Raw genomic sequence first — 20798 nt, 5'->3', positions numbered from 1 at the left:
CATTGACTCATTTAATCCTCTGACTAACCATATTAATATGGTACTATAAGAAGTTAGATTACTCAGGCTTGCATAGTTAGTAAAATAAGGGAGTCAGAATTTGAGCCAGGATGTCTGATTCCAGAATCTTTTTGATATTACCACTAGATAGACAGGTAAGCAAGACTGGGATCCTAGGACTTTACATTCTTGTAGTTGAGATAGCCAATAAACATGTAAGTAAAAGTTAAATAGGAAATATTATTTCAGGTAATGAAAAAGGATAGTATAATGAGATAAACTAGGAGGGCTGTATGGCCACTTTATTTTTATTTTTTTAAAATTATTTATTTATTCATGAAAGACCCAAAGAGAGACATAAGCAGAGGGAGAAGTAGGCTCCCCCCGGGGAGTCCGATGTAGGACTCGTGTATGGCCACTTTAGCTACATGGGCAGGCATGGCCACTTAGAAAAGATGACATTTGAGCTAGTATGCAAATGATGAGAAGGTAGATCATGAAGATCAGTCAGAATCGAATGCCTGAGATGATGTCCTCCTTTAAGAGTAGGCCACACAGCCAATGGCTGATTGATAGAGTGGTACAAGATGCTGGCTGCTTGCTTCAAGCGGGGCTATGGGATCATCAGGCTGATCCTAGAGAGCCTCCAGTGGAGATCACATGTTTGATTGATTGGCTTCCTCCCATCCCATGTTCTGCTTTCCTAACCCTCTTGCAGTTTTGCCCTGAGATCCTTACTTCAATAAACTACATCCATAAGAATCTCCAGCACAGGGTACATTGCTGGGAAACAGCCTAAGACAATGGAAAAGAGTTTTGTGTCATGGAAGGACAACAAAGGAAGCCATTGTGTCAGAAGCATAGTGAGCAAGGGAGAGAGTGTTAGGACATGAATGTACAGGGGAGGAGGGGACAGCTGAAGGAAAACTATACAGCTGACAAAAAGCTTAGATTTCATTCAACGGGCAGTGGGAAGCCTTTAGAAAGTAAGTTAGGTATTTAAATGCTCTCATCAGTTGCAGTGTGGAGAATGAAATGTGGGGTTAGGATGATGCGGAGGATTTGGCTGCCATCACTTATAATATTCCAGCCAAGAAATGATAGTGCCTTGCATTTAAAAAGGTGGTGGTGAAGGAGGTGAGTTAGGGGCTGGATTTTGGAGATATTCCAGAAGTAGAGTTAGGACTTCCAGTTGAGTACGGCACATTTAAGAAATCTAGGTTTAACAGTTAGACAAATGGCTAAGTGCAGTGGGAACAGTAGTTCCTTTATCTTAAGCCCTAGAAATTTTGCAATGAGTTATCTATTCTTAATTTCAGTTTCTTCGTTGGTGGATGAATCTGAAAGCTGATACTTTTTTTAAATTAAAATGACACACAGTGGTATTAGGAGAAAGAAAGGGAATCATTCAATTATATTTTTCTCCATGAAGGCTTTCTTTTAATTATTCATAACTAAGCATGTTTGCTCCTTTTTGCACCTTCTATTTCTTTAACAGAATGGTACGGTTTTGATCATATATTCCTTTTAAGATGGGAGAAGCAGCTTTATATCTCCTGCTTTCTTTTGGGCAGACTGCTTTGTGCATGGCTCACTGCCACAGCAATGGCCTTTATTATGCAAAGGCCAAGGAGGCACACAGCACCAGGGAAGGGAGAACTCAGTTCCCTGCTTGTTCTCAATTCCAAGCGGATGTGAGTGGGAAAGAAAGTGTGGAGTGACTGTGTGAGAATGATTACCTTTCTCTTCAGAGAGCCTCCTGGAATATGGAATAGATTAGGATACTCGGAAGCTGTGAATGCTGCCCAGAGGGGTGGTGAGCATCCCAGGAGCCCAGGCCTCCCAGATTTCAGGGAGAGGCCTGGAATTAGCGGGAGGCCCTGGATGAGGAGTCTAAGGTCCTGGTGGAGGAAGGGAACTTTTCTTCATTCTCCTTTGTTCAAAAGCAAGCCTGTTTTTTTCCCCTCTAGTGGGAGAGTAAGACAAATGCATAGCCAAAAATTTATTAACTCTTCTTAACTTTCCTAACCCAAGGAGGGAAATCAGTGTCTTCTAGGACACAATCATTCACAAAGCTCCTTGGGATTTGGGGATGCCACGATTAGGAAAGCAGATTCAGTTACTCACACTAAAGAGAAAAGTGAGTCTTGATCACAGAGAGGTACTTAACAGACTCACAAATAATTGGAGGGACAGAGTCCACATGGGTATTTTAATTGATGGAAGTAAATCATTTACAGTATGAACAATAAGTGGAAAAGAGGTCACAGCTTTTCCTGATTCACTGTGTCCAAGCCACACGCCCCCATCACTTCCTGCTTCATGCAATGCCATTGCGCCTTGACTTGTAGCCAAAATAAGTACTTAATTTTCTATCTCTAGGTGTGCAAGCAATATTTGTCTAATTTTTGGTGATGTCTCTGTTATCAGTGTCTTGCACAGTGTAGGCTCTAGGAGGGCCAAGAGGCAACATTCAATGCCAACCACAGAAGTAGGTGCAACTTTACTGCTTTGACTCAGAATCTGGCCTTATCCCCCATCTCCTATTCTTCCTACAGCGAGGGAAAATCATCTTTTGCTTCTACCTGCAGACCTGCTGAGTCTCGGTCTGATACTAGTTCCTGCTCCCAGCAAGAATCATTTAAGAATCATCCTCAGAGTTATGTGAAGTAGTTCTTTCTGTCATATTGATCCTGCTATAATTAACCAGAGCTTGAGGAACCAGCAGGTCACATTTAGAAGGATGTAAGGCATGTGGCTGGAGTTTTTAGCAGGTGTTGGAGATGTGTCCTGGAATTTAGGAGTGAGTCAGAAGTAGGGGTTTAGTTTGGGAAGTATATAGTGAGGATGGGAGCCATTGAGAATCATCATAGGATAAATATAGAGAGTGCAGTGAGTGGAGAACATGCCAAGGCCTTCTCTGAGATTCTGAGAAGTTTGAGAAATTCTGAGAATTTGAGAAATAATATTCTCAAATTATTTTTGGGAATAATCTCTATTAAATGATGGGCAAAGAATAGTGAAAAAACACAAAGGTGCTGGATACTATTCAGATGATATCTTGTTTTATTGAGGAATAAAAAGAGGAAGGAGAAGAGTAGGAGGGAGAAAATGGTAAGCCTAGAGATTGGGGAGTGGATCCAGAGTGGATGTTATTAGTGTTTGTGTGTTTATTTCTTTGTGGATAAGAAGATTTGAACATGTGTTAAGGAATTGGACAAATAGCCATTGGAGAGGAAAAACAGACCATAGTCATGAGAAGGAGGCCCCAGCCTGATAGGGGTCAAGTGAAGGGGTTAACCTGTCCATGTGGCAGGGTAAGTTCCTCCAAGATGAACGGGAAGAGAGAAAGTTTGGGTGATGATCCAAAGAAAACTTAAGGAATTTGGGAGGAAACTTGTGGGAGTTCTCATCAGATGTTCTCAATTTTCCTAAGGAAGTAGGTGGAGAGGTCATCTTTGAGAGTGAAAGGGTAGGGGAGGAAATAGACCTGGCAGAGAAGGAAGGCAGTGAGGAAGACTGTGGCAGTGAATTCCATGACAGGGAGAGCTCCGTGGGTGATAAAAAGGGTTGGAGCCAGGCACCAAGCCCAGCTACTAGGGTCTACCCTCTCTGCTGACTCTGTCTCAGCCCCCTTTGGTTCTGATGCCGGCAAGAGCCAGAAGAGCCTTTACTTGCTTAGAGATTTATTGAATTAGAAGAGATAGTTAAGGGGAAAAAGCCCTAAATTGCTTTTAAATAGCCAGGAAGACTTTATGGAGGAGGAGAAAATTTATAAGGATTGGATCTAAGAACACAGAGAAAGTTGGAGGAATAATAAGGGATCAGATGGCCCTCTCTGGAAACATATGCCTTAGTTTTTTGTGGAAAGGGGAGAAGAAATTATTACTCAGTGTATTACCCAAGTTTTTCATTGTTTCACTGCCAGAAGTTGGTTTGTAACCCATTTTAGCCACATCACCACATCTTACCTCTGATAAATGATGGATGGGAGATTTTTCAGGTTATGTGTGGTTTTCAACCATCAGGATTATGACTGACGGAATATTTTCACAGCAATGAGTATACTTTAATGCTATGTCCAAGCCCGAGGTGAAAGTTTTATTTAAAGTATTTCAAATGCATTCTTATCCATGATCTTGGCCTTCAATTTGTAAGACACTTCCTTATTTCCCACCCCCCTTCCCCCGCCTCACCCTCAGTTTTGGTAGAGAATTTCTCAGTCTGGAAATCCAACAGAAATACCTTCCTCAAATTGCACACTGGAAACAGTAGTCTCCATAGATACCTGAATATGGTTCTATGCCTCTTATTTCATTAACTTGAATCTATTTCAGAGAAGTCTCAAGGTATAATATTAAAAAATGACTAGTAATGTTCAGTTTGCTGATAACTAAGCTGAAATAATCAGGACTGGTTATATAATTTGCAGGTCCCAATGCAAAATGAAAATGCAGGGTCTTTGCTAAAAAATTAGTAAGAATTTCAAGATGGCAACAGCAGAGCATTAAACCAAGTATGATTCCTTCCAAGCACAGGGCTCTGCATGACTGCATGAGTCACATGCTCATGATGGCTGTCCTGGAAACAATCCAAGAGTAGTAACACAAGTTGCAGAGATCTCACCAGTTTCCCCATCCTTTGCCTTTCGGTACTGAGCTTTAGTTTTGGACATTTGGTATAAACCTTGAGCTATGTTCTCCATTAACTCTTTTTGTGGAAAAATTTAATGAGGCCAACACATGGATCTGTTGTTAGGATCTGCTGTTCTATGACTATCCTGGTGACTGAGGCAGGGAACTGAAAATAGGATAGCGTGGTGGATGGACCTGTACACAGGTCAACCTGGGAGGCATGTCTCGGTATGAGGTCACATATTGGCTCCTAAGTAATTTTAATTTTTTTCCAGAAGTGATTTTTTTTTAATAGCCTATGAGTTATCATCTTCTTGCTTCTCTGACAACAAAAATTTGGGAACCAAAACAGGCTGTTCAATTAGGATAGTCTTGCCAGAGAAAAAGAACTCCCTTTGCCATTAAGCATAAGGTTCCAACTGGGAGTAAATATGTGTCCAATTTGTGATCTTATTCACAGTAGAAATCCCTTTCACTTTTTTACTTTCTGATGGAGAGTATTCCAAGCCCTGATTATAAAGTTTTAACTTCAGTGATTAACAGCCTGATAAATCTCATCTAACTTGAAATGTTTGGAGTGGGGGGAAAGAAATCTTGATCCATGAAGGGGTTTTTGTAGCTGCCCTAGGACATATATCAGGGGTGTCCCACTAGAATGACAATCAAGTGGCAGAGGTTTGAAATTTAAACTATGACCATAGATTAGAAACTCCGAAGCCTGCTAAAAATTAGATGCAAACAACTATGCAAGTTCAGAATCAGTAGGTCAGAAGTCAAAGACAGGAAAGAGAATTGGTGGGGAAGGGCAGCCCTATCCCTAAAAAGGGTAACAGAGAGGTTCTGGAAGGTTCAGGCAAATAGTATGTGGAGGACTGCGGTGGGAACTGGCAAGGCGGGGCATGGAGGAGGACAGTGTGAAAGGACTAGCCTTGCAAAAACTTTAATTGCCAGAGCAACTTTTTCAACATTTCTTCTAATCACTTCTGAGGTGTGTGGAATCCAGTTGCCAAGCAGAGGTGGTAACTGTTGACTGAAATGGGCATGGTGGGAGGCAGAGCAAGAAGAGGTTTTGTAGAAAAGAGCATCATAACTATGCTGTCCTCTTATTCTGAGGAGGAAATATTTGCGTTTTCTATTTTTGTTTTTGTTTTGTTTTTTTTTTTCGTTTTTTTTTTTTTTTTTTTTTCGTTTTCTATTTTTGGCCTGATTAAAAAAAATACTCTTTGAGGGCAAGGATCATTTATTCTTTTCTTGTCCTTCTATTCTGCAGCATATGACAGCATTATCATGCCTTCTGTCTCTACCTCTTATTTTATTATGGAGGCATAATTTGGATACAGTAAAATATACAAATTTGAAGACTAATATTGGTGAACCTGTATAACAATAATCTGGATTAAGATAGAGACCATTTCTATTCCTCCAGAAGGTTCACCTAAACCCCCATTCTTTATCAATACGTGCCCTTCTCAACAAATCAAGGGGAGCTCCTGTTCTGACGTCTATCCCTATTCAGTAGTTTTGACTTTCCTTGAGTTTCATATACATGGAACCAGAGAGTATGTCCTCTTTTGTGTCTGGCTTATTCTGCTCATCATTAGGTCTGGAAGTCCATTTGTGTTGTGGGTAGCAGTAGTAGCTCATTCTTTTGCATTGCTGAGTAGTATTCCCTTGTATGACTACTCTAAGATTTATTTGTTCTCCTGCTGATGGGCACTTGGGTTGTTTTCATTTGGGAGGTATATGAATAAAACCACTACAAGCTTTCTTGTTTGTCTGTGTGAGTGTCTACGTGTGTGTGTGTATGTGTGTGTGTGTGCACATATATTCTCATGTCTCTTGATGTCCTTCTTTTTAAACACTTTGTTTTTAATTTAGTATCCAGGGTATGACTCTCTTCTTATCCTCTTCCTATTTCATGGACTTCTTCTGATGTCCTCTGCTGTTCCCATCTTATTTCCTGAACTTCTAAATGTTGGGCTTTCCCACCCTACCATTTCAGATCTTGGCCCTCTTCTCCATCTAGACACACATTCTGGGTAGTCTCATTCAGTTTCATGGCTTTAAGCACCATCTATATCCTCATGATACCCAAATTTATATTTTCAACTCAGATCTCTCACTTGAACTCCAAACTAATATATTTAAATTTATTTCAGTATCCCTACTTGGATATTTCATGGGCATCTCAAATGTTATAGGACAGAAGCTGGCCTGATCTAACCCTTACAATCCGTTCTACCCATGGTCTTTCTCATCTCAGTTTTGGCAACTCCATCTTCTCAGGTGCTCAAGTTAAAATATGGGAGCAATTGTTGACTCTTCTGTTTTTCTCCCACCTTACAGCCAATTCACTAGAAAATCCCATGGAAGTTACTCTCAAATTATATTTCAAATCCAACCACTTCACCACATCCACTGCCATCTCCCAAGACTGATATTCTGTTTTATCCTTTGTTTCACTATAGTCTCTTTACAAAGAAGCCAGGATGAACCTTTTTATTTATTTATTTATTTTAGAGATTTTATTTATTTATTTATTTGACAGAGAGAGGGAGAGCACAAGCAGGGGGAGCAGCACGCAGAGGAAGAGGGAAAAGCAGGCTCCCTACTGAGCAGAGAGCCTGATGAGGGACTCCATCCCAGGACACTGGGATTATAACCAGAGCTGAAGGCAGGCGCTTAACTGACAGAGCCACTGAGGTGCCCCAGGATGATCCATTTTAAAGCACAAGCCAGACCATGTACTTATCTGCTTAGAATCCTCCGTCTATCTCATCTTTGCTATAGTCAAAGTCAAATTTCTTACCATGGCTTATAAGGTCCTACCTATTTCTGTGCCTCTCTTTTAAGCCACCTTTTCCTACTCTCTCCCCTTTGCCCACCCTGCTCTAGTCACATTGATTTCCTTGGTATTTGTGAACAAGCCACACGCATTTCCACCTTGAGAAATTTACCCTTGCTCTTTGCTCTCCCTAGAATGGTAATCCCCCAGATACCTGCACAGCTTGCTCCTTTCCTTCCTACTGAGTCTATCAAATACCATTTGATTTTGGAGGATTCCTCTGAGTACTTTCTTTAAAGCAGTAATTCTTCCTCATGCCGTGCCATATTGGAAGGATGTATGATATGCTGACTTGTTTATTTGCTTATATCCTATATTTTACAAAGAGTTCCTTAGAAAGAGTTACCTTTTATCTGTAAAAACAAGTTGTTTAAAGAAGCATACTTTTGTCCAAAATTAGGTTATAATTTCAAGGAGATTACATTTATTTTTATCTTCCACAACACTTAGTCTATCAACATTAATGCTGTTTGATTGTTTTGTGGGTTTGGTTGAATTGTAGAAAAAAATTTAGTACCTTAATCAAAACAGTTGTGGAAACCTGGTGAAGTTACTAAAGGGACTATGGTTTTTATCAGATAGATGACCTATAATCTTGAACAAATGGATTGCTGACCCTTTTTGAGTCTCAGTTTCCACATCTGTAAAGTGAGGGTCATAATTTTTTAATATTAGCTTCAAAGATAAATTCAGCATGACTCAAAAAGATAAACCAGACTATCTGGCATTTGTAGTCATAGGCATCTTTTTGGAGAACATTAATTTAGATATTACGTACAAGCATATATAAACTGTAAGATGTAATACAAATCATGATTTCAAAGTATTAAGGTATTGAATAATTGTAATCCTGGACATCTCTATCTGTGAATGTCTCTGTTTATAAATGGGTTTCTCTCCAGTTATTCCAATGGTGTGTGTCTGAGTGCCATGTGGTTATTACATGAAGTCTGCACTTTTCTGGAACCTTCTGTTACATGCCTCTGGTCTTCACAAAGTGATTGTTAACTTCCAGGTGGCCTCCTGTTCTGACTCCGGCAGTGGGCCAATTTCTTGATTCTATCTCACAATGTAACGTCCAAAGTAAATGTCTATTAAGCCTTTGTGTAAACATTCCAGGCCTGTAGCAAAATCAACTGAACATAAATCACCCAAGGAAAGGGGTGTAGGAGAATGTGTAAGTTTGAAAAATGAAATAATACAGTGCGGTTTCCTTGTGGATCTCTGGCCTCAGTTATGCCCACTATAACTTTCTCTGGTCTACATCACCATTCATCCTCGGAGGTGGTGGTTTTCAGTTATTCCAGTGAGCTCTGCCCAAATATAGAGAAAGTCAGTTCGTCACATATAAAGATGCAAAGATGCCTATTTACAAAGGACTAAGCCAGTGTTCTAAATAAAAACCAGATTCTATCATCTCCTGTCACCAACTATATTTTGTTCATGTTTAGAGGGTTTGGCTGGAAATCAAAGAGAATGGTGGTGATAAGATAGGTTGTTTTGCTTTGGTATTCCTTCCTTCTTTAGAAATGGATGGTGGATGGAAGTTTTTGATTTTACAAATTGATTTTGGATATTTTTTTCCCTTTGAAAAGAAGAGTAATAAGATGGAATGAAAGCTCTGCCTGGAGGAATGAAAGGGGAGTAAAGGGCAGGTATTTGACAAAAGGAACTTGGTTTGATTCCTGCCTTGAGGGGCTCAGGTGTGCATTATGTCTTTCAAGTGTTAGCTTGTCAACTTGACAATAGTTGCTCCAAACTTTACTTTTCCTTAAAATGTGACCCAGGAAGCATATGTGTGAATTTACTCCTATGCAGAGGAGGTCCACCCATTTAAAGGTAGACATTTTCAAATAGATTATCAGATTTTCAGAATAGAGCTTTTTAGCCTAGAGAATGCTTTCTTTTCCACATACTTAGCAGGATCTAAAGCAAATGTCATAGTGTTTTAAAATGCCTTTGACATTACCAATTAAAATATATTGTAAGCCTTACTCTTTCTTCTTTTTGGAAAGTAATGTAGAAGAAATGAGGCTCACCAAAAGGGATTTTGATGGTATATAGGGTTGTCATAAAATTTGATAAGCTTTGGAATGAGTTACCAGGAAAGATCACACAGAATCCTTCTCCAGAAGGTGATTTGGGATATAGTCTCCTTGGTTGGGCTTTTTTGGTTCTTGCGGAATATACAAGATGGTCAAAGAACTTGAACACTTGCATTGTATCCCTTAGTCACTGATGTCATTGCCCTCTCATATTCCTTTGGCTACACCAGTAGGTCACTTACAAATGGCTTTAGTTTTTACAATGTCTTCCTACATCTTTAAGCCTGAATGTATCTGGTCCTGCAAGGCTGCCCTTCTGATGCATGGGCCTGGTTGGGAGTCTCTTGTTGCATGATCACAGCCCCAGAATTGCCCTCAACAATGAGAGATGGAACTGGTGGATAAATTCCTCAGATGCCTCCTCCCTCAGAGAGATAATTCTATAGTATGTGGTGTGTTCTGTGAATCACATAGAGGTTGCCCAGTGGGATTGCACCCATTAACCACAGTGGCAACCTGTTTGTGAACAAACCCTTAATTGTTTCCTTTCTTTCCCTACTTCCCCTGATATCTCATCTCCCATGTAAACTACTTCTACCCACATATTGTCTCAAGGTCTACTTCTGAGGAAATCCCATAGCTGATCTCCTCACTTAAGGAATTGGTTTGACTAGGCATGGAATCTGTCAAACCTTTATTTCTTCAGTTCTAATAGTCTAGTGATGATGATGGTGATGATGATGATGATTATATTTTATTCAGCACTCACTATGTACCAGGCACAGTTCCAAATGCTTTATATTTATATAGACATTGAGAGAACTTAACTCTATGAGGTATATATCATGACTACCCACATTTTACAGATAAGAAAGTAGAAGCATGGGTAGGGGCAGGTGATTTGCGCAGTGTCACAAAGCAAGTAAGTTTTCTAACTGGGATTCAAACTCAGGCATCTGTAACTAGCATTCCTAACTACTAAGCCATCCTGTCTACTCCTTTAAGAACCAAATAAAATAATGGACGTGAAGGGTGCTTAAAAAAATTCTATAAAAGAAGGATGATTGAAACTAAAACCTTACTAACCTTATCTTTTTACAATTCCTGCATGTTGAGAAGATTTTTAGTGAAAGTAAAGGCTGGCTCCGCATTCACTCCAATCACTGAAAGCTGCTTACAAACTAGTTGAACTCAGTCTAAAGATATTATATTCCATTTCCTAATTACTGTTGTTGTCTTTTTTTAGAGTCATCATGAAGAAGTCTATTGTCAAGATTAGGGAGGTTTCATTGCATTGCAGTGGATTATAAAAGGCACTGGGGCAGCTGATACACTGAGGTGCCATTAAAAATTATATCACCACTGAAGGATAATCTTGCTGTAGGCAAGATTGCTTTGGGTGTGTATTCCAGTTTAGGTGCCAAAAATGCTAAGACTTGGATAAAGGAGAGGAGAAAGTACAGCTACGTTCTCTGTATGCTTTTGCTGCTTCAAGGGAGACAGAAAAACAGCAGGAAATGCTCATTTCTTCTCTTGGGATCTTTCAAGGACCTCCTACCTGAACAGGATGGTTGAACTTTGCTTTGGTAAGTGATGATTTGCTGGAAGTTGAAAAGCCTTTTAGGGGAACACAAGTCCAGTTTTGCATAGCTCCTGAGGAGCTACTGGGTTCAGTGTGGGAGATGGGATAGAGAAGATCTGGGGACAGGTGTAGCTACAGCCTTATGGCTTACAGCTTCCCTACTAGGGCAGCTCCAGCATGAGTAGTTCAGAACCCTGAGCAAAGCAGTAGCAAAAAGGCATTCAAGTAGGCTGTTTTTGGAGGGACATAGAAGTGGCTATACGGGGCCTCAGATAAATGGTGTAGGTGTTGCAAAGGCACAGAGATGGGGAAAGGCACAGAGATCAGGAAAATCAGGATCCTGAACCTTTCTGTGGCTCTCAAAATATAAGTCATGGGTACAGTCAACGATAGAGTTGACCTTGGTTCAATTGGTGCTTTAGCAAACTGTCTCTGGGCTTGGCACACTGCCACCCGTCCAAGGCAGATGGAGGAATAAACACCATTAGCCATTGATAAGTGTTTGTTTTCCTTCGGCATTAGGACTAAGAAAAATAAAGTGGGGAGGGTATCAGGCCCTGGAGTAAGCCTTTAAAAGGTTTCCCCCTTTGATTCTTTTATGATTGTCTATTTATAGCAGCAACAATCACAGCAGCGAGAAAGACTTCAGTCACCCCTGAGATGCATTTTGTCAAAATTACATTTAAGTACTTTTTATTTATGAGCAAGAAGCATTATCTTTTATTATGTCTTTAAACCAGTAAGGGGAAGTTGTGTATAAACCAAGGTGTTGCTGTGGCCTGTTGTCTTTTTTGAATCCCTGGAAAGGATCACCAAGAAGGATGCTCCAGATAATGCCATCTGCCAGGCAGTTTGCACGAGAGGAAAGAGGCCTTTCTGAAGTCCATTAAAGATGATTCATTACTATTGGTCATATACATGTTGCGTTTTATTACTTAAATACATAAATCATACATTGAGAGACAGTTGTATGTGCCACACTATTTTAGGCCCTGGTAGGACTAGAGAGGTACAGGATGTGATGATTATTCCCAAGGAAAGTCCAAATTAATTAGGGAGACAATACTACCATGTGTGCAATTGTTAGATACTATACAAAAGCAAATGATTAAGCAGTGAGTTATGAATTACAGGCTACAAGTACTGTGACTCTTTTAGTTGTGACAAAAGAGGTATCACAAAAGGTGGCAAAGCTTGAGGCAGGTCTGGAAGGACTGGTACAATCTGAACAGGATGAAGAGTTGTGGAGAGGTCATTCTGGGTGAGAAGGATGACATGCACAAAATCACAGAGATAGCAATGCACATATATGCCTGTGTCACCAAAAACAGAGTAGCCAGCTAGATGGGAGGGTTTGGGCAAACAAAGAGTGAGCAGTAAGATGAGAGAGAACAGTGTCAGGGTGGGGACATAGGACTTATCTGTCCCAAATCATGCATTCAACTCTCAACTCTACTACAAATCTACACTAGATCCTTCTGTTTTGTCCATTTGGTTATTGTAATTTTTTCAAGGAGTAATTTGTATACATAACACTACACTGGGTGACATGGTCTTAGTCTGGGTTTCCCCAGAAGCAGATCCTGATACACTGAGTCCAGAGTAAGTAATTTATTTGGGAGGTGATCCTAGAAGGCTCTAGTAGGTGTGTAGAAAGTGAGACAGGGAGGTAGAGGAAGGCAATGAGGTCAATATATTGACCATTGTGAGCAACTGGAGCTTAATCCCACTGTGATACTCTGGAACTCAAATGTAGAGTATTTGTCAGAATGGTTCTGATTGACATGTGAGGGAGTTGGGGGTATTTATCCACCAATTTTTTTCAGTCATTGGTTGAGGGTTGCTTTGAGGCTGAAGGTCTGAGATCAGGGTGCTAGCATGGCCATGTTTTGCTGAGAGTCCTTTTCCGGGTTGCAGACTGCTGGCTTCTCCCTGTATCCTCAGATAGTGAAAAGCAGAGAGTGAAAGAGTTCTCTACAGCCCCTTTATAAGAGTGCCAGTCCCATTCGTGATGGTTCCCCCTTCATGACCTAAGAGCTCCCAAAGGCCCCGCCTCCAAATACTATCACACTGGGATTAGGGTTTTAACATATGAATTTTGGGAGGTCACAAACATTTAGTCCATTGTACATTACTACCGATCTCTAATGAAGGACAAGTCACCCTGGGATATCAAAAAAAGTCCTCAGCTAGCCGTTGTTTACTTTTTCCTGTTTCTTTCCATATGGTCTGCTCTTGCAGAGTAAACTTCAGAAGGACAACTGTATAGATTGTATAAATGGAAGCATGAGGGAGAGCTTTAGTTATAATAAGATTCCAACTGAGCTAGTTTACTTCTGGTCCAATAAGTTTCCAACACAGCTGTGAGGGAGATTAATAAATATGATAATGACTCAAATCTGAAGGAGCCAGAGCAGTGATTCTGGGTCAGGCTCTGGATTTTCATTGGAGAATATATATCAGTGAATTGAACTCACATTTCATTTTCATGCAGAAACCAAGATGGCCTTATTAAAATTCAGCAAACAAAATATACATCCCCTCCACAGCCACTGCACACATCCCTTCCTCCACCCTCCATGACATGTAGCATTTCCACAGGCTAGATAGGAAATATATATTCAGTCAGGGGTTTAACTTAGTAATTTATTTTTTCTCTCCATCTGCAGTAATACTGTATGCCAGTTGGGTTATGATCCAGTAGGAGAGAGATCAATTTAAGGGAAACCACAGTACAGAAAACATTTAAGAACAGCATTCTTTCTTTCTACTAAATTTTAATTTTTAAAATTTGCTTTGGGTTTTGTTCAGTTAATAAATAGAAGAAAAGTAATAAGAAAGGAAAACCAAGCAACATTTTGTTTTTCCATATACCTTTGTGGAATCCTGAAATTAGAAGAAACCTTGAAGGGCCATTCTGATGGTCTTGACTTTCCATCAATATTTGCTGAGTTGAATTAAAGCTGTATTCAATATGAGGAATAGACAGAAGATATACAAAGAGATTTAAGCTCTCTCAATAATCTGGTATTTGTCTTTTCATTTATCCATCCATCCATCCATCCATCTATCCATCCATCTTCCCCATTAGGAAGTTCTTTATATCATGTGCCCATTGCTTTACAGTGAATGAAGAGGAAAAATTTTGTTGTATTACAAGAATTAGTGTGAATTAGATTATTTATGTCATTTCTCTCTGATGAGTGTTTATGTCTGAGTATATCAGCCAGATAATTTCTATTTCTGATAATTTCAGATAATTTCTAACCTTTTAATCTAAGGTTATATTTTTTTAAAGAAAAATATATTTTGACATGAGTGAATAATTTTACATACATACACACATTTTTATATGTTTATAAACGCTTTCTTACATATATACAAGCTATCTCTAGAGATTATTCAAGACACCTTGGTTTTCAGAAAAAAGGGTAATTGGGTAGTTGGGACCCAATTGGCAGGAAGTCAATTTTCATGAACTTTTATGCTTATTTTTAATGCTTTTAGAATTTTTAACAAAGGATCATGTTATCTGTTCAAAAAAGAATGCTTTGAAAGGTACCCTGGCCAGTTATTCTCCATCTTATTACCTGGCAATATTTTCTTTATGCCACATATCTCCATCTGAAATTCTTTATCTTTTGTTTACTTCTCTAATGTCCTTCCTAGACTGTAGACCCTTTGGGAGCAGTGACTGTGTCTGTATTGCTGACTGTCCTAGTGCCAGCACCTAGAGCTGTGTAGAATTAAGCATTCAACTACCCATGGGTTGAATGGTAAGGCAGTGTGGGGGTAGATTGCATGTGGTATGGACAAAGAGCTTCTGTAGCAAAGATTGAGTGCCCTCAGAGCATGTGCAGGGTTTTTCAGACAGTAGGAATCATAATTCCATAATCTTTGAACCCTCCAATAAATCCAGCCTTTTATTGTCACCATTATCACAAGATGCAATGGGAGAAAACCTAGTAATCAGCAAACAAAAATGAACTGAATACCTTGTCATTTAATGTGTAGTTTCCTGTTGGTGTTATATATTCAGAGGTGCAGCATAGTTTATAAAAGAAAAAATCAGAAATAGTTCAAGTGTTTGTCAACAGGTACATGGTTGGTAAAATGTTGGAATACCATAAAGATACTATGATGAAGAAGGGAGACAATTATAAATTAATTTGAAAAGATGACCAAGAGATATAAAGTGAAGAAAGCAAGTTACAAAATAATTTGTATAATATGATTTTTTTTTAAGTTATGTGTAAGAAAAAGGAAAAACATTAGGGAATATTTGCCATGTTGTTGACAATAGTTGTTTCTGGGGGCCAATGAGAAAAAAGAATTTCATCTTTATGTTCCATATGTATATAATGTTTGAATGTTATTAATATTCATAAATTTCCCATTTATGAAATTAGGAAGAATAAGTGAATCTACATTTGTATATATCTCTGTGTATATATCTAAGTTCCTGACATGGGAATCTTAAAGTAAGAAATACACATAACTTGGATACAGAGTTCATGAAAGGGTAAGTGATGGGCAACTAAGGTCTGGAATCTGAAAAGCAAGGATGCCAGTCAGGATTCATGAAGTTTGACTCTTAGAAACTGGAAGAGTATATTCATTTGACATTGGTTCTCCAAAGAGAAACCATACATAGCTGAAAGGGGGAAGAGAAGGAAGGTTTTCAGAATATGAGAGCCCGAAAGTTACATTTCAATCATATAAATTTCAATAATATTAAAATAAATATCCAAGGACTAAAGTGGCTCGGGAATGGGGCTAAGGAGCCATGTCCATATACCACCCTCTATAAACACCTGCTGTCTTTGTTATTATGTCCTGCTCTTGTTTTCTTAATTTTTCCTGATGCAGCTGAGACAACAAGACAGGGTGGTCCAGGGCTGGGAGTGGAGACACCTGGATTCTAGTTCTTCCTCTCCTCTGGACATGCCCTGGAACTTTGGGTTGTCCACAACCTTTCTTACATCCTCAGTTTCCCATTCCCAGCAAGGTACTGCCCCTGCTTGACCAAGTTCTCATGGTCTCAGATGAGGGTGTATATATAATGGGATTTGGATTTTTCTTAGACAAATGGTTTCTCTAAAAGTGTGTGTATGTGTGTGTACATGTATATCTATTTAATCTCAAATTCTCTTTTTTTCTGGCATTCTATCTAGAACTTCTGTATATTTTCCCCTTTGCATCTTCACTCTGATGGTCATCGTCCATCATCAACATTGGAGGAGGATGTAGAAGCTATCTGCTTCAAGACAGCAGTTTCCAAATGAAACCCAGAGATGACCGAATGACTTGATCTAGGTAGTTCTTCAACTTTAAAGCACACAGGAACTACCTGAAGATCTTGTTAAAATGCCAAGTCCTTTGTTATAGGTGAGGGGTGAGCCTGAGATTCTGCATTTCTAACAAGTTCTTAGGTGATGCCAATGTTGCCATTTCACTTTCTACATTGCACATTATACTTAGGGGACCAAGGGTCCAGGATACAGAGCTTCTCTAAGGCAGAGGCTGATCTTGGCCTGATTTCCCTCACTCATTGTCCAGTACTCTTTCCTACAGAGGGTATAATTATTTAGTTGCTGTAAATCCTGAAACTATCACCCTATATGAAAAGTTTTGTGTCAGAATCACTTGGGAGAACTTCTAAAATTTAAAGTGTCTAGGCCTTTCTCCAAGAATTCCCATTTGGTTAATACAGGCCAAGATCTGGGAATTAGTATTTTAGTAAGGTTCCCTGATTATTTTGATTTATTCAACTCATGACCAACTTTTGGAAACCATTGTCTAACTCACTCAGGAATGTTAACTTATATCTAGTACGATCTGCATTTTAAACTTTGTTATTTTGTTAGTATGTATTGATTCCCTGTATATTTCTTATCACTTCCTCAACCATTGAGAAGATCAACGTACTGAAGAAAAATCATGTGTATTTATGACTTCAACCCTCAGTAGACAAACACATACAACGTGAACTGTATGGGTGAGCCATTAGCGGTGATGTTTTGGACTTCAAAGGCACTTGGAAAGCCTTTTCTAGGAATGGATTTCCTACCATCATCTTTCTCTGTGCATTTAGATAAACAAATCCTAAATATCATCTTAGAGTTAAGAACACCTAGGCTTTAGTCTAACAATATACATTCCAAAGATTTTCCAAATGTTATCTCATGTTACTTCCGGGTAGATTTTTCTCCTTTTTCATAATTTTTATTTATGTATCATTGCCTCTTGTGACAATGAAAAAACTGTGGGATTGGCACTCTCACCATCACTATCCCCATTGCAACCTGGCTAGGGAAATCATTCAGAAGTAGCCATCTGATGGAGGGGCCATGTTAGCCAGGGAAGTTGGATATATATTTGGGGAGGGATGTCCATGTTTTGGGTTTTCTCTCCATCATGTATGGCTCTACACTATTGTTTTCCTTGCAGTGCCTGCAACATGGATCCACTAATCTGTCTTCCCACAAACTCAATTCAGAGCATGCCTTTCTGAAGCTTCCCAGAAAGAGTAGTACTTTGTCCTAGCACCTGACCTCCAGCAACAAGAGACTCTTTCATATTTTATCAGCAATTAATTGCAATCATTGCTGCTTTATGACCTGACAAAGGCCTTCATCTATATGGTTCAGTCATTGTTTCCTGCTCTTTGGTGGGGCTCAGTGATCACCTTCCTTCACCACTGTTCACAGAGGTATTAGCCTAGATGAATTTTCCAACTTGCAATTGGGTGAGGCAGTGTCTGAATCGCGTGAGTTAAGTTTTGACATTTAATAAGACATGAGTTATCTTTGAACAATGTACCCTGCCTCTAGCCTACTGTGGGCAACTGAGAACATGCTTTGCCTGCATAATGACATCTCAGTAATGGAAAGAAAAGGTGATTATTCAGAGGCATTGGCATCTAGGGGAAAATTGGGAAAGCATCAGGACTTGGCCTGTTGTCACTTTTATTCTACCTCACTGAAGTCTCACAATAGAACAGATGATGAGTGGATGATGATATGGAAAGTAAAAGTTGGGGCACCAGAGTGATAGGTGGTGGCCTTATTCTCTTTAGCTAATGATGGACTATCTTTTATATCTGTCATATAAAATTATTTGGTGGCACTCAAAGTACAAATAAAAGTATTCAAAACTCAGATGAAACAAGTTTGGATAGTTAAGTCACCTCCAATAACTGCCTTAAGAAAATAGAACTGTCAACATGTTTGAGAAACTAATTTATTGTTCTGGCAAGAAATAGAGACAATGATCCCAGATTCCCAGTACTCTCAGAGTCTGGTTGAGCATTTCGTATATTGTTCTCTAAATACAGTTCTTATTTATTTTATGCAATTTCATCTTGTTTCTCAAATAGACTCTGTATTTCCAAAAGGTAAAGAGCAGGTCTTTATGTTTTGATTATTTTCTCTATTGTTTGCACACAGCATGGAACATAGTTCCCAGCATATAATAGAAACTGAGTAAATCTTTGCTACTGTTGACAATAGCTGCATTTAGGAGGCTCAACTATGTGCTAGTTATTAATCTGGATGCTTTACATATTAGCCCATTTAATTCCACCACAACCTTTGAGATGGATATGTTATGTCTCTTTTGAGACTGTGGGAAAGATATTAAAACTTGCATAATGACAAGGGCCCATATCAAAATTTGAACTTGTTTTTAGGTCCTCTTCTCTACGCCATATTATAAATTGCTGCATTGTTGAAAAGCCTTGTTATGGATCTGAAATGATTCTTCTTTTTTATTTTTATTTTTATTTTTATTTTTATTTTTATTTTTATTTATTTATTTTTATTTATTTATTTATTTATTTATTTATTTATTTATTTATTTATTTATTTCATATTTTTTAAATTGGAGTTCAGTTTGCCAACATATAGCATAACACCCAGTGCTCATCCCATCAAGTGCCCCCCTCAGTGCCCGTCACCCAGTCACCCCCACCCCCTCCCACCTCCCTTTCCACCACCCCTTGTTTGTTTCCCAGAGTTAGGAGTCTCTCATATTGTGTCTCCCTCTCTGATATTTCCCACTCATTTTCTCTCCTTTCCCCTTTATTCCTTTTCACTATTTTTTATATTCCCCAAATGAACAAGACCATATAATGTTTGTCCTTGGATTGACTTATTTCACTCAACATAATTCCCTCCAGTTCCATCCACATCGAAGCAAATGGTGGGTATTTGTCATTTCTAATAGCTGAGTAATATTCCATTGTATACATAAACCACATCTTCTTTATCCATTCATCTTTTGATGGACACCGAGGCTCCTTCCACAGTTTGTCTATTGTGGACATTGCTGCTAGAAACATCGGGGTGCAGGTGTCCCGGCGTTTCACTGCATCTGTATCTTTGAGGTAAATCCCCAGCAGTGCAATTGCTGAGTCATAGGGCAGATCTATTTTTAACTCTTTGAGGAACCTCCACACAGTTTTCCAGAGTGGCTGCACCAGTTCACATTCCCACCAACAGTGTAAGAGGGTTCCCTTTTCTCCGCATCCTCTCCAACATTTGTGGTTTCCTGCCTTGTTAATTTTCCCCATTCTCACTGGTGTGAGGTGGTGTCTCATTGTGGTTTTGATTTGTATTTCCCTGATGGCCAGTGATGCAGAGCATTTTCTCATGTGCTTGTTGGCCATGTCTATGTCTTCCTCTGTGAGATTTCTGTTCATGCCTTTTGCTCATTTCATGATTGGATTGTTTGTTTCTTTGCTGTTTAGTTTAATAAGTTCTTTATAGGTCTTGGATACTAGTCCTTTATCTGATACGTCATTTGCAAATATCTTCTCCCATTCTGTAGGTTGTCTTTTAGTTTTCTTGACTGTATCTTTTGCTGTGCAAAAGCTTCTTATCTTGAAGAAGTCCCAATAGTTCATTTTTGCTTTTGTTTCTCTTGCCTTCCTAGATGTATCTTGCAAGAAGCTACTGTTGAAATGATTCTTCTTAAATTAAAGTAGACCTTGACCATCTAGTACTAGCCTCAAACCCTTCTTGACTCAGTAGGTAGATGATGTTATATTGAGAAACATGTAAATTGAGGTCTGGTGCAAGCAAAGAGAGGGTGGTGCATTATGTTGTGATGTTCTTGAATTATTTTAGTGTGTTTGATCATTCTTCCTCGGTTTTGAATTTGGTATTGTCCCATGTGTTTGTCTTTGGATTAGCCATGATAAAACCTAGTGGCTGATTAAAACCTTGCTTGTCTTTCTCAAAAACAGCCCACCTAGAGGTTAAAAGAAACAAGTATTGGGAGAAAGGCCCAGGGGATGAGGATCTGCTTACCCTGTGAGTTTAACATAATGGTGGAAATCCATCACTGCTCAAGTATATTTTATCTTGGTGTGAATTAGGCTGAAGGCACTACTTCATTAAGATCTACTTCCATCAGCTGGAAAATTCTTGTGATTTACTGATTTTATTAGAACTTCCTAAGGCTTAATATGAGTTTTCGACATAGAACTTCTAGTAGCTTCCACTCACCAACTGGAATTGGCATTGGGATAAAACTATCTGCAATCCCTGATTTAGAGTGCTCCCAGCCTCAAATACATCTTTCTTTTCTATTTGTAAAACAAAGCACTAGGGAAAGATGTGCTTCCATTTTGGTTGGGGCATTGGGAATGACCTTTGGTTGTTGGTCTGGTCTCTTATTAAACCCAGCTG

The 20798-nt window shown here is 39.1% G+C and overlaps 1 long non-coding RNA gene across 8 annotated transcripts in view; it reads right to left on the bottom strand.

Annotated features, from left to right (window-relative positions):
• Positions 1–20798, bottom strand: part of LOC144297935 (uncharacterized) — a 64969-nt gene that overhangs the window by 25204 nt on the left and 18967 nt on the right. For 4 of the 8 annotated variants that reach the window (XR_013364881.1, XR_013364879.1, XR_013364880.1 and 1 more), the window contains exons 3-4: positions 13981–14069; positions 12709–13038 (exon numbers count right to left, since the gene is read on the bottom strand). This is a non-coding gene — a long non-coding RNA (uncharacterized LOC144297935). Of the gene's footprint in view, positions 1–12708; positions 13046–13980; positions 14070–19688; positions 20359–20798 lie in introns of those variants that run through there. The other 4 variants (XR_013364884.1, XR_013364883.1, XR_013364877.1 and 1 more) reach the window with 3 other exon arrangements.

Source organism: Canis aureus, chromosome 26 (assembly GCF_053574225.1).
Source record: "Canis aureus isolate CA01 chromosome 26, VMU_Caureus_v.1.0, whole genome shotgun sequence".
Taxonomy (NCBI): domain Eukaryota; kingdom Metazoa; phylum Chordata; class Mammalia; order Carnivora; family Canidae; genus Canis; species Canis aureus.
This window is presented reverse-complemented; position numbering and strand designations above follow the sequence as displayed.